This window comes from Mauremys mutica, chromosome 3, assembly GCF_020497125.1.
Source record: "Mauremys mutica isolate MM-2020 ecotype Southern chromosome 3, ASM2049712v1, whole genome shotgun sequence".
Classification (NCBI taxonomy): domain Eukaryota; kingdom Metazoa; phylum Chordata; order Testudines; family Geoemydidae; genus Mauremys; species Mauremys mutica.
The window spans coordinates 49,523,474-49,544,009 of NC_059074.1; positions in this window are offsets into that span (position 1 = coordinate 49,523,474).

Genomic DNA, 20,536 nt, shown 5'->3' on the forward strand with positions numbered 1-20,536 from the left:
GAATGGATGTGTTTTTGCAATACCAGTCCTATTTTTGCCAGGTTCTGTGAACTTGCAAGCAGGCATGCTTTGTAACAGGGCCTGACTTCTGCTAACTTTGCTTTATATCAGCAGGGCCTGATAGGACTGCTAGTTTAGTTCAGGCCTCATGCCAGGCCTCTTATATAAGGCCTCATGTCTCAGGCTCTCTTTCTACTACACAGGGCATCTCAGTAGGGACACTTCCCAGATGCACAAGTGGTCTGTGAAGAATCGCTGATTCACAACATATTCTCAAGATGACATCAACACATGGACCTCTTCACAACGAGGTTCAACAAGAATTGTCACCTCTTCTGTTCCTCTGTTAAATTCTTTTCTCCTGCACTGGGAAAAGAGCCTGCTGTATGATTTTTTCCCTTTGCCATTGATCCAGAAAATGGTAAGGAAGATACATCAGGACAGGGCAAGGATGATTCACATCACCCCCAATGTGGCCATGCCAGCAGTGGTAGACTGATCGCCTCCATTTGTTCAGTGGAGTCTTCACACAGCTTCCTCTGTTACCAGATTTACTTTTTCAGCAGGCAGGAAGAATTCTCCATCTGGATCTGCAGTCCTTTCACCTGAAGGCTTGGACTATCGGTCTTTGACCTTGTGTAAACTTGAGTAGTCCTGTTTGTTGACTGTTCAAGGTTTTGCTGCTTAATGCTAGAAAGAAGTCTACCAGACTGTTACAAGTCAAAATGGACCAGATGTGTGACTTGAATGACTGGGAAGGATGGTTCTTCTGCTTCAGCATCCATAACCCTTGTTTTAGAACACTTGATGTTTTTAAAGTCAGAAGCATGGGCGGTGGATGGAGCCCCGCTTCGGGGAGCCTAGCCCCTTGCTCTGCCCCTTCTGCCCGTGTGCCCCCCGCAGCTGGAGCCCAGAGACCTCCTGGCCAGAGGAGCCCTAGGACAGATGGAGCCCTGAGCCCCACCTCCCCACCCCCCGCCTAGAGGAGCCCCGGACTGGCCAGGACCCCGCAGCTGCCACAGCCGTGCCTCCCCACCCCCAGACTCTGAGCCATTCCGTGAGAAAATTCAAAAGCTCTTCTTCTTTCTTCCGGAAGAAGAACCTGAGCTTTTGATATGGGCCACGCAGGTTTCAGGGCTGCTGAGGAGGCAGTATGTGTTACTCAGCTTCCTGGGTTCATCAGTAATCTCCCAGTCCAGGGAGATTACTGATGAACCCAAGAAGCTGAACAGCAGATACCATCTCCTCAGCCACCTCAGAACCTGCATGAGGCATAATAATAAGCAAAGATTTCCTCACCAAATCCACAACTGGCATCCGGCGGCCATGGCTGCACCAAGGGAGGATGAGCCTCCTCTGTTCTATTATACCCACTGCCCATGGTTCTGCCCATGGTTATTAAGTTATCCTTTGAACTCTTGACTGAGTACTCTTTACATTGTTTATCTATTAAAACAGCTTTTATTGTTCCCATAACCCTCTACCAGAAAGGTAAGGGAGTTAAATGCTCTTGTGATTGATCCATCTTTCATAACTTTCCTTAAAGATAAGGTGGTTCTTTGACCTGATCCCAGGTTCTTGCCAAAAGTGGTGTCTGATTGACGTGAAAATCCGTCAATTAATTTGCTGTTTTTCCCCCAAAGCCACATTCTAATAAGGGGAAATCTGCTTTACATACATCGGATGCAAGGAGGGGTTCAGGACTAAAACTTTTTGAACATCCTCTAGATTGTTTGTGTGTCATGCTAAAAACATCATGAGATATACAGTTTCTTCCCAGACTGTTTCTACATGGTTTAAGCAATGTATTTTTAATGTTACTCCTTGGCAGACAGTCCTGTACTTGGTACTGTACTTGGTACAGTACTACCACATTCCACTAGACCTATGGCAACCTCCTGTGCTTGCTTTAGACACATCTCTGTTATGGAAATTTGCAGAGCTACAATCTGGAGTTCTGATTTCTAAAGACACCATAATAGAGGGACAACTTAAATGTATACCTCAAATTAGAAAACATAGTAAAAGAACCAGAAAAGTGCCACCGTGGCTAAACAACAAAGTAAAAGAAGCAGTAAGAGGCAAAAAGGCATCCTTTAAAAAAGTGGAAGTTAAATCCTAGTGAGGAAAATAGAAAGGAGCATAAACTTTGGCAAATGACGTGTAAAAATATAACTAGGAAAGCCAAAAAAGACACCATAATAGAGGGACAACTTAAATGTATACCTCAAATTAGAAAACATAGTAAAAGAACCAGAAAAGTGCCACCGTGGCTAAACAACAAAGTAAAAGAAGCAGTAAGAGGCAAAAAGGCATCCTTTAAAAAAGTGGAAGTTAAATCCTAGTGAGGAAAATAGAAAGGAGCATAAACTTTGGCAAATGACGTGTAAAAATATAACTAGGAAAGCCAAAAAAGAATGTGAAGAACAGCTAGCCAAAGACTCAAAAAATAATAGCAAATTTTTTTAAGTACATCAGAAGCAGGAAGCCTGCTAAACAATCTGTGGGCCACTGGATGATCGAATGCTAAAGGAGTACTCAAGGACGACAAGGCCATCGCGGAGAAACTAAATGACCTCTTTGCATCAGTCTTCATGGTTGAGGATGTGAGGGAGATTCCCAAATCATAGTCATTCTTTTTAGGTGACAAATCTGAGGTGCTGTCCCAGATTGAGGTGTCATTAGAGGAGGTTTTGGAAAAAATTGACTAGATGGTATTCACTCAAGAGTTCTGAAGGAACTCAAATGTGAAATTGCAGAACTACTAACTGTAGTCTGTAACCTATCATTTAAATCAGCTTCTATACGAAATGACTGGAGGCTACCTAATGTGACTCCAATTTTTAAAAAGGGCTCCAGAGGTGATCTTGGCAATTACAGGCTGGTAAGTCTGACTTCAGTAATGGGCAAACTAGTTGTAACATAGTAAAGAACAAAATTTTCAGACACATAGATGAACATAATTTGTTGGGGAAATCATGCCTCACCAATCTACTAGAATTCTTTGAGGGGGTCAACAAGCATGTGGACAAGGGGGATCCAGTGCATATAGTGTACATACATTTTCAGAAAGCCTTTGACAAGGTCCATCACTAAAGGCTCTTAAGCAAAGTAAGCTGTCATAAGATAAGAGGGAAGGTTCTCTCATGGATCAGTAACTCTTTAAAAGATAAGAAACAAAGAAACATAAGAGGTAAATAGTGGTGTCCACCAAGGGGCTGTATTGGGACCAATACTATTCAACATATTCAGAAATGATCTGGAAAAAGGGGTAAACAGTGAGGTAGCAAAATTTGAAGATGATACAAAATAAACTCAAGATAGTTAATTCCCAGGCAGACTGCGAAGAACTACAAAATGATCTCACAAAACTGGGTGACTGGGCAACAAAATGGCAGATGAAATTCAGTACTGATAAATGCTAAGTAATGCACATCAGAAAACATAATCCCAACCATACATATAAAATGATGGGGTCTAAATTAGCTGTTACCACTCAAGAAAGAGATCTTGGAGTCATTGTGGATAGTTCTCTGAAAACATCCACTCAATGTGCAGCGGCAGTCAAAAAAGCGAACAGAATGTTGGGAATCATTAAGAAATGGATAGACAATAAGATAGAAAATATCATACTATCTCCCTATAAATCTATGGTATGCCCACATATTGAATATTGTGTACAGATATGGTCGCCCCATCTCAAAAGATATATGGGAATTGGAGAAGGTTCAGAAAAGAGCAACAAGAATGATTAGGGGTATGGAACAGCTTCCATATGAGGAGAAATTAAAAAGACTGGGACTTTTCAGCTTGGAACAGAGACGACTAAGGGGGGATATGATTGAGGACTATAAAATCATGACTGGTATGTAGGAAGTAAATAAGGAAGTCTTATTTACTCCTTCTCATAACTCCAATGAAATTAATAGGCAGTAGGTGCAAATAAGTATTTCTTCACACAACGCACAGTCAACCTGTGGAACTCTTTGCCAGAGGATGTTGTGAAGGCCAAGACTATAATAGGGTTAAAAAAAGAACTAGATAAATTCATGGAGGATAGGTCCATCAATGGCTATTAGCCAGGATGGGCGGGGATGGTGTCCCTAGCCTCTGTTTGCCAGAAGCTGGGAATCGGCAACAGGGAATGGATCACTTGATGATTATCTGTTCTGTTCATTCCCTCTGAGGCACATGGCGTTGGCCACTGTTGGCAGACAGGATACTGGGCTAGATGGACCTTTGGTCTGACCCAGTATGGCCGTTCTTATGTTCTTATGATCACACTTTCACCAAACATTGTGCTAGGGCTGATGCTGGATTTGGTAGAGCAATGCTGCAGTCTCTATTTATGATTATATCTCACCTCCAGGTTATTTTTAGCAGGGCTTATCAGTCTATCTCATAAGTGGGAATATGTAGAGCCACTCGAAGAAGAAAAGAAAGTTACTTGTAACCAGAATTCTCTGAGATGGCTCTGCATATTGACACTTCCCACCCACCTTCCTCTCTTTGTCAGACTCCTAGTCTTTTGTTGTTCTGTGGCATTGAGGAGGAAGGAACTGAGGTGGTAGAGGGCTTTGCAGCCCCTTATATAGCCTTGCTCTCAGACCATTCAGAGAAACTGAGGGGAGAGGAAGGGGGGCTCAAGAGCACTCTAACAGATGCTGCACGGAGAAGGTTCTACGGTAAGACACCCCAAAGCAGCACAGTACCCATACGTGTGAATGTGCAGAGCCATCTTGAAGGACTCCAGTTTACAAGTAAGTAACCTTCATTTATATTCTTTCTGTTTTGGTAATCTAAGGTGTTGGTAATACAGATGAGGCAATTTGTTGTGTCCTTTTTAAACATTCCTATTTAAGAAATATGAAGTAGTCAGATTGTCATGTTGTAAGAATTTTAATTAAACTATAGAGCTGATAAATGTATTTGAATTTCCATTTTAATTAGACATCACAGATTTTTGTGGGGGTCTCTACCCATTGTCTCTGTGCTTTAGCTAAAGCTGTCCTTTCTGAGATATTTCTGCCATGAGATCAGTCTGTGACAGCCCTGGGGACCTTGGATTTCACAAGCATTTGGATTCAACAAAACATTTTGCTTTAGCTTTCCATTCAGATACCAGTTGGAGTTTTTAGTTTCTAATAGATTTTTCCAATAACCTGTAACACCCATTACTGGGACATGTAAAATTAATCCCTCCTCTTGACCTCCTAGAGCAGGGGTAGGCAAACTGTGGCCCACAGGCCGGATCCGGCCCCTCTGGATTTTGGATCTGGCCTGCGGGATTGCCCCCCGTCGTGCCTCAGGCCCTGCGCTGCTTTCAGCAGCGGCCAGCCCAACGTCCCTGCGACCCCTGGGCCCTTGCCTCCAGGCACCACCCCCTGCAGCTCCCATTGGCTGGGAACAGGGAACTGCGGCCAATGGGAGCTTCAGGGGAGGTACCTGGAGGCGTGGCAAGGGCAGTGCACATGGAGTGCTCCGCCCCCACCCCCCCAGGGGCTGCAGCACTTTCTGGAGCGGCGTGGGGCTGGGAACAGGAAGGCCATGCAGGGAGCCTGCTGTGGCCCTGGTGTGCGCCGCTGCCACCCTGGAGCCAGAACCTCTCCTGCCCCCAACTCCCTGCCCTAAGCCCCCTTCCTGCACTGCGCACCCCTCCTGCACCCCAACTCCCTGTCCTGAGCCCTCTCGCATACCCCCACACCCCTCCTATACCCCAACTCCCTGCCCTGAGCTCCCTCGTACACCCCGCACCCCTCCTGTGCCCCAACCCCTTGTCTTGAGCCCCCTGCTGCACTCTGCACCCCTGTGTACCCCAACCCTGAACCCCCTGCTGCACCCTGCACCCCTCCTGCACCCGAGCCCCCTCCCACTGTCCACACCCCTCTTGCACCCCTGCCCTGAGCCCCCTCCTGCACTCCAACCCCCTTCCCTGAGCTCCTCATATACCCCCTGCACCCCTCCTCTGCCCCAATCCCTTGCCCTGAGCCGCTTCCTGCACACTGCACCCCCTCCCACATCCCGCACTCCAACCCCCTGTCCCGGCCCTGCATACAATTTCCCCACCCACATGTGGTCCTCGGCCCAAAAAGTTTGCCCACTCCTGTCCTAGAGACTCTCCAAAAAGTCAAATGACATTCTCATATTGCTACTCATCTAATACAGTAGAATTTCATCTAAATACATTTGAACCAACTTCCTGTACAATTTTTCTGTTGCAGCCCAGATGGTCTGGTTGCAATTTGGTCAGTCCAATCCCAGAGATCATTTTTATTTCTTCTAAGCCTCCAGATTGTTCCTATGTGCCCACTATCAGGACACCTAGGAAATATCTCTGTACTTCACATGTGAGAAATCACCTAGCTAACCCAGATCAGGAAGGTAAACAAAACAATTCAGACTGCCTGCCTCCAAACTGAACCCCACTGGGTCTGAAGACTCACCCTGGTACATCTCCATATGATGGGCCCACCCAACTTAATTCTCAAGTTCTCCAGTGCAGTGTGACTTGTAACTTTTCTCCCTTAACTACATTGTGACAGTCCTTCTTGGAGTAGCACGTATCGAGGCAGTCTAGAAAGAGACTAAACTCTTCCTCTCTCCCTTACAGCCGAATGCAATTTGAAAGCCATTCATCTGTGCAACACTTAGCCAGGGTGCCTGAGTAGAGGTCTGGGAAGGAGACTGTGTCTTTTACCTATAAAATGTCTGCAGCAACTAAAACTGGTTCTATTAAGAACTCATTTATCTTAAAGAATTTGTGATTGTAAAACTAATAGCCCTAATAGAATTTGATCTGTGACATTTTTACAAGTGGTGTTCTTGCTACATGGTTGGTGCATTCTATGTATATTGAATCATCTGTCATGAGGAGATTTAAAGCACGCAGAACCAATTTCTCAAGCAGCACTGTTCTGCTCTCTTCAGTAAGCCCATTAGCTCAACACTGTGGGCTCAGATCCGGTTCTTGACTTTCAGTTTTAGTAGCAGGTGCTATTATCCTTACTAGATAGCAAACTCTGTGGGTGCTTGATTATCTTTCAGTGATTTAATGGTGGTTTAAGAATTTTACTTCTGCTCCCAATCTGGCCTCCACCGTGATCTAGCATTACCAGTTAGTGTTAAAAAACAAAACCCCTTTAGTCATGCTGAATTTCAGTTTGGGCAAATCCTGTAGTTTTCAATGAAAAAATTTATGATGAGCCCGTTACTATTTTGCTGAATAGTTTCCATAATCATTACACAATACTTTTCAAAAAGCTCTCTACTTAACACCATCAATTTTGAAGTTTTTGTTTTCCAGAAGAAATTAGCTTTTCTTACATTAGTTAACATACACTTCTCTGATTCATTGCTCTTCCTAGCCTTGATAATGACTCCATGACAATTTCTTTTTTCAAGTCCCTGATTGTGTGTGTGTGTGTGTGTGTGTGTGTGTGTGTGTGAATGAGAGAGATTAATCAAGATCTTATTATGCAATATTACCCTAAAATTGTTGTTCTCTCAGTTGCCACCTTCCTTGTGTTCACAGCTGTAGAAAATATTGGATTAAGTCCAGGTCCTAATATGAGTAAAACAATCCTAGGGGTTTGTGTGCAGATCAATGTATTCAGAATTGTAGCTAGAGACCAATTTTATTCTGACAAAGGGAAAAATAAACAAACTCAGCCTTCCTTAGAAAGATTTACATTATCAATGGCATCTTAAAAACAAAGATGTGATTCTGCAGAGAAGATCACAGTGACTGCTTTGTGTTTATTTCTCAAGGACCACAAACCCAAAGCTGTATTCTGCCAGTCAGGTTGACTGTAAAGTGTATTATGGATTGTTTGGAAGACCCAGAGATCTGGTAACCTGGTGAATTGTCAGCATAATGCTACATGGTACTGAGGGGATAATTATAATCCATGACCAGCTTGCGTGAAACAAAATTCACCAGTGTAAGTATCTTCAGGGCATTCCCATATCTTCCATCTGCAAGGACATTGAAATATTTCAGTGTATGCATTTCAATTACAGATTTCTAAATGTGTTTTAAATTGTTAAAAAATCCAAAACAAAATACTCCACTGAATACATGACCCTTCTGGGGAAAGGATGAGAGAACAAACACATGACAGATGTTAGTCATGTTGCGTAACTGGATGGTGCACTGATACTACAGTGATGAGTTCATTTTAAGAACCTATATACCACAGAATAAAATGTATGTTTGTTGACAACTGCCACTGAGTGGCTGTCCTGGAAATGAGGAGTTGGCTTTTGCCTACAGTCTAAATAAATAAAAACATGGAGCATTTGTATGATTTTAAACAAAAGAGTTTTCAGTGTCTCAGTGCTGTGCCATGGTGATAGCCTTGCGTGCAAACACTGAAGGACTACACTTAAGTGATACTTAATCTAAATCTATTCTCACTCTAAATGGGGGTTTTATGTGTAATTCACAGATCCACAATATTAATTAGCTGCATGGAAAACTGACTTCCTCCTCCAAGCTCCTTTGCAGCTGTCTGCACTGTTAGATTAGTTCTAACCTAATCTCCATGAGCCAGTAGGAAGTTAGAAGCCAATGGCAGCCAGTTCAGCTCCTGAGTGGAGAAGAGAGGAATGTGAGCCTTTTGGTGTTCACTAGTGACTCTTCCCAGCTTTAGATTCAAAGTTGATACAAGCTCTGAAAGGAGTCCTAGCCAATCCTCTTGGTAACCAAAATATGTATGTTTTGGGGTTTTTTTCAGTGAGTAAAGTAGGTATAAAGCAGATGTAGTTATTGTTATTGTGGATGTATCTTACAATACAGTGGGTTAACAATTGTGATTGCATGTTAGCTGAATCCAGCAAAGATAATTCATCATTTACTGGGTATACTCAGTAAATTAGCCATCTGTGCAAGAAAGAAGATATTTACTTTATAGACTTTAAATCAATTACATCCAGAGAATTATTAGAATTACATAACATTGTTAGAAAACAGGGTGATGAACATGATGTGAATTTAGTTTGTAGAAAGCTTCCATTTCCCATCTATCTGGGTGTCATTTCTATCACCGTGAATAGGAGTGTCTACATAGTTTTAGCATCAGCCCTGATTATTGGACTAAAAAATTACCTTCCCCTTAAGTGAAATTGTTTGAAAAGGTTGTTTCAAGGGCATAATTCTCTTGATTACAGCCTGTTATCACTCATAGTCACTAATAGATGTGTGATTCAGCCCCACAAGCCATTTGTTTTGACAGGAGGCAGTCTCTTCCAATAGCATTGTTTGTTCTCACTGAATGAGCATGGGGTATATAAAATAAGGTATATTACATCATTGATATAAAAAAAAATCTGTTTTGGTCTCCAGAATAGGCTAACTTAATGGTGATCTTTAAATATATTTTACATAATCATTGCCATTTATTGATTTGTATTTTTTATGGGGCATCCGAAAGAAGGAAAGTATGTACTATAAAAGAAATATGTATTAAGACCTTTGCCTCCTTCTGGGTTCTTACTGAATCTGTCTATGGGAAGTTTAGAGCTCATCTAGCGTCTACCTGGAGAGAAACATTAGAATAGCAGTATTTTGGTTCCCATATACTGCCCAAGAGATCAATTACTCCCATGGGGAAGCATGTTTGGCACTTTGTGCCTACAAGTGCTGAGCTGTAGTGTGCTTTGGAATGCCACAGAGCGACTCTGGAGCACTGAAAGATTACAGTGTGTGTCAAAAACAAAGGATCTTTCCTTGAAGGAAGAGCATGGTCTGAATTAATTTAATCCACTGTTGACATGAGACATTCTTCTCTACTGCCAGTGGTAGGCAGTAGGAAGTACCTAAGTGATGGAGCATGTGTGACAGATTCATGAGTCCAGTGCTGGAGGCTGAGCATTGATATATTAGTCATATTTAAATATAAAACTGGCTGTAGTTTCTTTCTCTCCACTTAAAAAGGAAAAAACTGCAGAAATGAAATATAAGCAAATAGATTTAATGGATGCATTGTAAATAATGGCTTTTATTAAAGTATTGATTAATGAAACATCAGAGAGAGTAAGCTTAACCAAGTTTTTTTAAGTTAGATTATTCTAAGCAAAGAATATAGCAGCACATTACAGAAAGGTGGTACTTGTCAAGCTGCTTTGAAGGCCAGTCTGCAGCTCAACTTGACCCACGTTTGGTTACAATTCTACAGACCTTTATACATTACTTGTTTACCTCATATTACAATTTGTGGTTTAGCTCTGTGACTGGTACCATCCAATCATTAAACAAATGTCATAGAATCATAGAATCTCAGGGTTGGAAGGGACCTCAGGAGGTCATCTAGTCCAACCCCCTGCTCAAAGCAGGACCAAACCCAACTAAATCATCCCAGCCAGGGCTTTGTCAAGCCTGACCTTAAAAACCTCTAAAGAAGGAGATTCCACTACCTCCCTAGGTAACCCATTCCAGTTCTTCACCACCCTACTAGTGAAAAAGTTTTTCCTAATGTCCAACCTAAACCTCCCCCTCTGCAACTTGAGACCATTACTCCTTGTTCTGTCATCTTCTACCACTGAGAACAGTCTAGATCCATCCTCTTTGGAACCCCCTTTCAGGTAGTTGAAAGCAGCTATCAAATCCCCCCTCATTCTTCTCTTCTGCAGACTAAACAATCCCAGTTCCCTCAGCCTCTCCTCATAAGTCATGTGCTCCAGCCCCCTAATCATTTTTGTTGCCCTCCGCTGGACTCTCTCCAATTTATCCACATCCTTCTTGTAGTGTGGGGCCCAAAACTGGACACAGTACTCCAAATGAGGCCTCACCAGTGCTGAATAGAGGGGAATGATCACATCCCTCGATCTGCTGGAAATATCCCTACTTATACAACCCAAAATGCCATTAGCCTTCTTGGCAACAAGGGCACACTGTTGACTCATATTCAGCTTTTCGTCCACCGTAACCCCTAGGTCCTTTTCTGCAGAACTGCTGCCCAGCCATTCGGTCCCTAGTCTGTAGCAGTGCATGGGATTCTTCCGTCCTAAGTGCAGGACTCTGCACTTGTCCTTGTTGAACCTCATCATATTTCTTTTGGCCCAATCCTCTAATTTGTCTAGGTCCCTCTATATCCTATCCCTACCCTCCAGCGTATCAACCACTCCTCCCAGTTTAGTGTCATCTGCAAACTTGCTAAGGGTGCAGTCCACACCATCCTCCAGATCGTTAATGAAGATATTGAACAAAACCGGCCCCAGCACCGACCCTTGGGGCACTCCACTTGATACCGGCTGCCAACTAGACATGGAACCATTGATCACTACCCGTTGAGCCCAACCATCTAGCCAGTTTTCTATCCACCTTACCGTCCATTCATCCAGCCCATACTTCTTTAACTTGCTGGCAAGAATACTGTGGGAGACTGTATCAAAAGCTTTGCTAAAGTCCAGAAATAGCACATCCACTGCTTTCCCCTCATCCACAGAGCTGGTTATCTCATCATAGAAGGCAATTAGGTTAGTCAGGCATGACTTGCCCTTGGTGAATCCATGCTGACTGTTCCTGATCACTTCCCCTCCTTTAAGTGGTTCAGAATTGATTCCTTGAGGACCTGTTCCATGATGTCAGTCTTGTTGATCATACAACTTAGACATTCCATCATGCCCCAAATTTCCATCATATCAATTTTAACCTGCTTATAGAGCTCAGCACAAGAAAAAATAAGTTTTTCATATACCTGCACAATAAGTAATGTTTGCTCCACTGGTTTTCCACCCTATGTGTCCTTTTCTTGTGGTTTGGGATACAACTTAGGATAGCAGAAAGCAACTTTAAAATAGGACACAAAAGTGCATTATACACTCTCGTTCTATAAGCAGTCTAGCTAGTAAATTTTCATTCTCTCTCTCTTAGCATCACTTGCAAAGCTTTATGGGAGTCTTTCTTGAGAGTTCGTTTAGCATAGTCATGGGAGAGGCTTACGCTTTTAACAGCATTATTTATTATTTGCATTAGTTCCCAGCAGCCTTATCAGATCAGCACCACCATTATATTGGTGATGTACAAACATGTAGTAGGATAAGTCCCTGCCCCGAAGAGCTTACAGTCTAAATTATGGCAAGCCACGATAAACTGGTGTAACAAATAAGCAGAGAGAGTAGGGGATGGAAGGGTTAGGGGAAAAATGACTTGAGGGCGTTGTTATAGAAATGGCTTTTGTTGTACTATTTGCAGAGTTGAGGTGGGTTGCTTGTTTAAAATAAACAGTGATGTCAGTTGTCTCAGCTGGCCACCTGCCTTTCCAATATCAGCTGGCAATTTACCAGAGGCATCATGGTAGAAGTGGATCTGGAGGGATTTAAAATCAATGAATACAAAACAAGAAAATGTATGAGATCAAATTAAATAGTAAATAACCCTGATCTGAACTTTGTGTCTGTCTTATAGTCCACACGCTTATCTAATGATTTTTGACGGTGTGAGAAGCTCTTGATTGATTTCTGGCATTCACTTTCTTGCCATTTATTTTTCAATATTGATAAGGAAGGCAAAAAAAGTCATAACTCTTGTTAAGATGATATGTCAGACATTTCCCAACCTATTCTTGAGAGAATTACACAAGTTATAATGTAAACCTATAGGCATCTTTCCAATTGATTATAATAACGTTAGGAAAATTCCTTTGAAAGCTTTAAATCAAAATATAAATTAATGGTATGGGCTTTATCATGTTGTTAGACCAATCTACAGTCTTGTTTCACACAGGTAATTGCAACTGGAGATGTCTAACCAAAGCACTAACAAGACAGTCACTGTGATCTTTATTGCTGATGCCACTATACCTAGAGAATGTGGAAGCTTACAATTGATACTAGTTGCAACATCACTGCATGAAAAAAGTGGAAGAAAAATCCACAATTTATCTGATAAAAGGATAAAAAGTTGAATATATAATTATTTACATCAGAGGCAGGAGAAGGCTGGAATTTAAGGTGGCTATTTAAAAAACTGAGCACTAAATATTTATTATTGGTCAAGCAGTTGGTAATCTCTTTCTGGGCTCCTTTCTGAATTGACTGTTGAAATACTTAGTTATTGGAATACTCCTCCACTGTATCCCTGTACCTGTACATGGGAAGAATGTGTTGATATCTAAATTGCAGCATTGCTCTCTGTGCTTTTTACAGTCTGTTTAAACAGAGACAGGACTTTAGTAGAAGGAACTGCCTGGTTACTTTCTTGTCCTTGTCATTATCTAAAGTCCTCTCCTCTCAATTAGTTTTGTAACCTATTTTATCAGTTTATTACACACATTTTTCTATTAGCCCTTGCATCTTACTTTTACAAATATAGGCACAATCCTGCAAACACACATGTGAGTAACTTTGCACACTGGAATCACTCACGTGTAAAGTTACTCACACGTGTAAAGCATCTGCAGGACTTGGGACATCATAAATGCTTCAATGTGCACTAGCTTGGTTTCGGCAAAGCTTTCAGTTGTTCAAAGGGAAAAGCTACCGTAGCTGGCAATTTTAATTCAATATGAGCAAAAAGTATTTTGGATGTGAGTGACATTGAGTTAATGTGCGCAGTGAGATGACATCTCTAATTTGCCATTTCAAGACTGTTCGCTCTCAAGTGCCAACTCATAATTACTTACAATAATTATTTGAATGTGGGTTTTAGTTTTGAAGGGTTGCATTTATAACTGATGGCAAGGACACTTCAAGCCTCGGATACGCATTCTTTGATGGTTGTTTAAATCCAGATAAATAAATAAATAATATACACACAGACTAGTGCTTAAAACTTTCTTCCATTTTGCAGAACTATTTGAGATTCTCTATACTTCAAATGGAGAATACTGGGAAAATTAGCAATGCCTCTCAGAATCCCAGTTCTTACACATAAATTGGCAATAACAAAAGTCTGACGCTTTCTAAAGCAAACATTGCAAATTCAGGACATTTGTTATTTGTTATAATGGACGGGAGCTTTCATTTTAATTGGCATTACTACTACTCTGAACAGAAAAGCTTGTCAGTGGGGACGTTTTGGAGGTATAGACATGAGACGGAAGCATTCTCCCTCCCATAGTATAATATGGAGCATATAAAACTGACTTGTCTATAAAACTGTAAACAATCGCCTGGAACCACTTCTGTAGCTGAAAGCTCACACCAATAACTGTGTATCAATAACTGTTTTCCATTAACAAATTAGCTGTCAAAGTCCATTATACTTCCTTTTACATTAAAGAAAATAAACACATCATGATTGGGGCCCTACCAAATTCTTGGTCCACTTTGGTCAATTTCACCCTCATAGGATTTTAAAAATCGTAAATGTCATTATTTCAGATATTTAAATCTGAAATTTCACGGTGTTGTAATTGTAGGGGTCTTGACCCCAAAAGGAGTTGTGTGGTAGTGGTGGTGGGGGGTGTCACAAGGTTATTGTAGGGAGGGGTTATGGTCAGTGTTCTCTCTAATTTTTCCCACCCATGTGCGGAATGAATTTTATGTGCACCAATATGCAGGTGTTGTTTGTCACATCACCTCCATATTGGTACACACAACAAAATTCATGTGGTGGGGGTGGAGCTGAGGGGTTCGGAGTGTGGGAGGGCTCAGGGCTGGGGCAGAGGGTTGGGGTGCACAGGTGTGAGAGCTCTGGGGTAGGGCAGGGGATGAGGGGCTCAGGGATGGGGCAGAGGGTTTGGGTGCAGGGCTGAGAGGGTTCCAGGCTCTGGGGTGGGGCCAGGGATGAAGGGTTCAGGGCTGGGGCAGAGGGTTGCTGTACAGGCGTCATAGGGCTCTAGATGGGGGTGCATCTTTTGATTAAGCCTCTTATAGGACAAGGCTCCTATCAGAGGCACCGGTAGAAAAAAAAAGGGTGCAGGGCAAAGCCCCCATTCACCCCAGGGTTGGGGGGGGCACCGGTGGAAAAATGGGGGGCCCTGCAGGGCGCCTGACGCGGGGGCAGTGACCCTCGTCGGCCCCCCGTAGAGGTGCCTCTGGCTCCTATGTTTCATCGAGGAGTATCAGATGTGAAACAGCAGGAAGGGATTTAAGAAGCCAACTGAGAGTTCCTCCTACACAAGCATTCAGGTCTTGAGCAGACCAGGCAAACAACGCACGTTACAGCAAAGCTTAAACTTATTCCTCATAATAATTTAAAAGCAACACTAGCAGCCTATTTAATTTTAAAAACAGCAAAAAATATTCTCCTCCCTTTCCCTTTCATGTAAGATGTCTCGAAGTTTCAATCTCCTCGGTGTGATAGATCTGCTTGCTTAGATCTGCTTAGCTCTTGGAAGTCCCCAAGGCTCCGGGCAGCTGGCCTCGTGCTGCCCAGGGTCCCTATGGACAGCTCTGTCCACCATTAGGGATTTTTTTCCCGAGAACCCAGGGGTTCACAAATCCCAGTTTGGGAATCACTGGTCAAGGGAATTGCTTGTTTGACTTCTGGTTACCCAGTGGGCTAAAACCGAAGTCCAACCCAGCCTTGGGCTGTTACTGTCCTGCTCTAAGCAACTTGTCCTGAATTGATACTTTCAGTTGTGTCCTGCCAGAGGCAGCATCATTACAGGGCCTCAGGGCAGGGGCAGAGGGTAGGAGTGCAGGGGTGTGAGGGCTCCGGCTTGAGGTGCGGGCTCTGGGGTGGGGCAGAGAGTTGGAGTGCAGAGATATGTGGGCTCTGGGGTGGGGGTGGGGATGAGGAGCTTGGGGTGCAGGAAGGTGCTCCGGGGCTAAGATGGGGAGAGAGCTGCCTCTCCCCCCTGTGGCAGCTCTGGGGCTGGGGCTGCAGGGGTAGATGCCCCTTCCCTGGCCCGAGTAGGTTCAGGCCGGGGCTGGGTTTGGGCTGTGCTGGGGGCCAGGCAAGGCCGGGCTGGGCTGCTTCGGCCGTGCCTGGGTCTGTGTCGCCCCAGCTGCGGCTGGGTTCAGGCCGGGCCACGCTGTCCCGGCCATGGCTGGGTTTGGGCCGCATCAGAGTTGGGGTTGGCGGAGGGGTGCCCCAGCCTTGGCAGGTTGGGGGCCGGGTTAGGTGGGAGCTTGGCTGGTCCCCGTCTGCATTAGTTCCCTGGCCGGGTTCCCTAAGCCACCATGCTCTGAAGGCAGCAGCGCAGAAGTAAGGGTAACAATACCATACCATGCCATCCTTACTTCTGTGCTGCTGCTGGTGAGACACTGCCTTCTGAGCTGGGGTCCCGGCCAACACCTGCCCTCTCCAGCTTCCCAGCTCTGAAGGCAGCACAGAAGTAAGGGTGGCAATACCATGACCTTGCAACCACCCTGCAACTCTCTTTTGGGTCAAGACCCCCCATTTGAGAAACACTGGTATCCTCCATGAAATCTGTGTAGTAGAGGGTAAAAGCACACAAAAGACCAGATTCACAGAGGGAGACCAGATTTCACGGTCCGTGACACATTTTTCATGGCCGTGAATTTGGAAGGGCCCTAGTCATGACTACAAAATGTATTTAAATGGATCTAGTAAATAAACTAAATTTAGTAGGAAGGATTTTTATTCTCACATTTTCATAATCTATTTTAGTAATTATTTCTTAGTCATTTGTAATATTTCGTAATGTGCATCAAGCTTAATATAATTACCCTATTCATGTGAAGTACATATGTACCAAGTATGCCACTTCAGTAGAACCCAGGATGTTCTGTTTCAAACACCTTGGACAGATTCATGGATTAACTTTATCAGGTGTGAACTATTCTGGCTAGAAATATCAGTTTAACAGCAACTAAGTAATTCATTGAGAGGCACTATAAAGTTATTAGCTGGAGGGAAAAATAAAACGAAGGCTTAAACTGTAGTAGGAGAAAACCTAACAATTGTTTAAAAGATTTAAGTAGTATATAAAAATATCAGTTCTATCTTCACTTCTAACTCTGAAGAAGAAAAGTGTTCTTTAGAGCAAGGAACCTCCCATAAGTTCTGTGATATTTTTGCTCTAATAAAGCTGATGGTAGGCCAGACAAAGACAATATAATTTTTCTTCAGACCACACCTGGCTTGAAGAAGGTTTGATTTTATACCTTTGGAGCCAGAGCAAGCCCCATCAACCACTTGTTTATCATGTTCCTCCAGAGAGAGATCACAGATGAGAGGAAAATACCCCAAAATGTTAAGTTATATGCTTGCTGGTTGTCTATGGAGTTTTGCTTATGTGTCCTTTGTATAAGATCCTCTAGTTTAGAGCATTAAATGATCATAGAATTGTAAGACTGGAAGGGACCTCGAGAGGTCATCCAGTCCAGTCTCCTGCACTCCTGGTAGGACTAAGTATTATCAAGACCATACCTGACAGGTGTTGGTCTAGCTAAAGTCAGGTACACTTTTCTGAACACACACCTTTTTCCCTTTAGATGTACTATTTCAGAAGCACTTTCATATTTGGAGCTTGCTATATTCTTTATTCCACTTTTTTGAAATTAGAAGTCCAAGTGCTAGCCCTAACTTAATCATGTTTCACACACTAGGCCTACACACTATAATAAATCATTTTAGATTGATTTTTGCTCAATCAGATTGATTTCTAATTTTATAGGTATGGTAAAAAGATCTGTAGCCTGACAGTGCAACTCTAAATACCTTTTGCTCAGCAGACTTAGCTCAGTCAGGAGAATAGCTTTGTTTCTAACTCATCAGTTTAAATGCAAGCTTGCTTAATTATGATCAAAAGCTCTTTCCCTCCGATGAGTAAGAGGATGATTGGCAACATTGGTGGCATGTAAACTGACCTTCTTTCTTACCTGCTAGACATGATCCTTCTAAAACAGCGTTAAGGGACATTGGCAGTGCAGCATGGGGATGATTTCGCTGTTGCTACCTGTGCTGTACCTGTTTTATGCACCAATAGATGTCTTCACTCTTCAGAGTTATCAATCCCAGCACTTTTCATGAACATCAAAAATACACTTTAAAAAAAATCCCTGCTCATTTGTATTGATTCTTTGCTGCCATTCCAGAACATGTTTCATGGTAGTTTAGTTGTGATGCCCTGGAGGACAGCAAAATTAAAAGAGAACAGATTCAGAGATGGCAGCTCGCTAGAGGAATGGATCCATAAAAGGAAATGTACTGTCCTCAGAGTAGACTCCCAGTCCTTTAGCTTGTGTTTTGTGCTTATGACTCAAAGGGGACAGTAACTGAAATACCATGGCCAACAAAAATACAGTGCAGTAAGTAAACTCTCTTGGCTCCTGACAACAGGCTGGACAACAGTTACAACTCAGAGTTTACCAGAAAAATTGTTTTCTGTAGTTGCCTTTTTAGCACTTACTCTAAGGCCATAACATAAAGGAAGCAAAAGACACAAACAGGAAAAGTAAGAAAACATTACTTTTTTTGGAGAGAGAACCTCACAAGTAAGAATTGTTTGGTCTTTGTAAGAAATATAAGAAAACAGGAAGGATAAATTTTGACCATATCAACCAGCACAATGTTCCTTTTAATTGTAAGGTTGAGTTTACACTTAAAACAACGAGTTCCCAATATCCAGAAACCGTCTCCTCTCCTTGGCACAGCACTCTGTCTAGCAGCCAGAGAAAATCCTAGGAAATTGGCCGGTTTTCTAAGGGTTAATCTCCTTTGATTTAGATTTCGTTTCTAACTCACCCAAAGTCAAGCAATTAGCCAGTCATAGGTTTTCAGAGATAGGCACCTGCATATATCTGGAATAGTATTAACTCCTGGGGGAATTCTGTGCCAAAAAAATAAAAATTCTGCAACCAAAAATTAAAAATTCTGTGCACAATATTTTAAAATTCTGCATATTTTATTTATTAAAAAATGCAATTTAATCATGCTGGTTTCAAATATTTTGCTAATTTATTTAAACTACAGTACAATGGATGGAGAATGGGAGTGGGGAGGAAATCACCAAACCCCCTCTGTCAAATAGTAATGTAGCTAGTATTGACCTTTTACTTCTAGTTATTAGTCAACAAATATATGCGGCCATATGCTCAGTGTTGCATCATAGGCAACTGAAGAGCAAACAAGGGCTGGGAACTCAAACTCACAGTTTATATTGACTACTGACTAGCTCCAGAAATATCAGCAGCAAACAGTTCCTGGAGCACATTTTGATAGGAAATTTTTTCATTCCAAAAATTTAGACCAGTTCTAATCATGAAAGCACCATAAACATTTATAAGGCCACACTGTCCTTTACAATAAGTCTCCTTTATACCATTCTGGCAATGTAAAGGAGCCTTAACATTTTTACACCTGTTTGATACTCCTGGGGGAATTCACTAAGAACAATGGAAACAATTCAATAAGCAGGTAGGCTGCTACGTTCTTCTCTCCCTGAGGGGACAGAGCCTGCCCCATGCCTTCTTCCTCAGAAACACCCGAAAGCCCTGCCCCTCCACACCGAGCATGCCACAATAGCGAGAAAGAGGGAGAGAGTGTCTCTCTCTCACACATGCACGACTGTCCAGCCCTCTCCATCCCAATGGTGATTTACATCTCTACCAGCTGTTCTGGGTCCCAAACTGACCTGCCTGCACTGCTGGGAGAGATGCGTAACCATTCTTGCAGCTTCCCTTTGCTTCCCCGTCAAAAGTCATTTTTCTGCAGGAAAGCAAAGAAATCTGAGGGGGCCATGAATTCTGCGCACACGCAGTGATGTAGAATTCCCTCAGGAGTAGAATATGTTGATTTTTATTTAAGGTTACCCTCAGTTGTTTCACACACACAATAAGAGTAGTCTTCCATTACTGATGTTTGTGTGACAGTCTGTATCCCTATGCTCACCCTTTTTTACAAAACTATAAAATGGCTTTTGTACAAAGTATGCCTTGATATCAAGTGGGATATCACTTGAAAACTCATAATTTACTGATCATTATTGTCCTGGTAAAATGTGTGGCAACATTGTACATAAAGTTATAAGATTCTACTGTATAACATTACTGAGACATGTTCTAAGTTTAGAAAAGCAGGCACAAATCAGTTCCTCAAAGACAAAAGGCAAACTAATGCTTCAACCAGGTGTCAACAAAATCAAATGGATTATCACCTAGTTAAGCAGCCATTTGTTGGCAGGAAAAAGGGTCTGAGCAAGAAATGTACATGTTGGCAAAGAGACAGCTGGAAGTTCCCATCCCACAGACTTGCTGCTCCTGAACTTCAACTGGAGATGATTTTCAAAGAAAAAGTAAAGTGTAAAAAATGAGGAACAGAGGCCCCAAATCATCTCTCTCCCTTCATCTCTACTCATGGCATCAACCACACTTGAAAGACAAAGGAAGCATCATTGGATGGGGAAGGGATCTTGGCTGAAAGATTCAGCCAGTACAACTCCTAGAAGATGTGGTAAGAGAGACTCTTTTGCTTTAAGTTCACTTAGCTTGTTAAGTTAAATATTAGTTTGCATTTTACCTTTTATTTCTTTATAACCGATTCTGACTTTTATGATTCATTACTTGTAATCACTTAAAATCTATCTTTCTGTTGCTAATAAACTTGTCTTATTGTTTTATCTAAACTAGTGTGTGTTTGGACTGAAGTGTTTGGAAAACTCTATTTGAGATAACAAGATTTGCC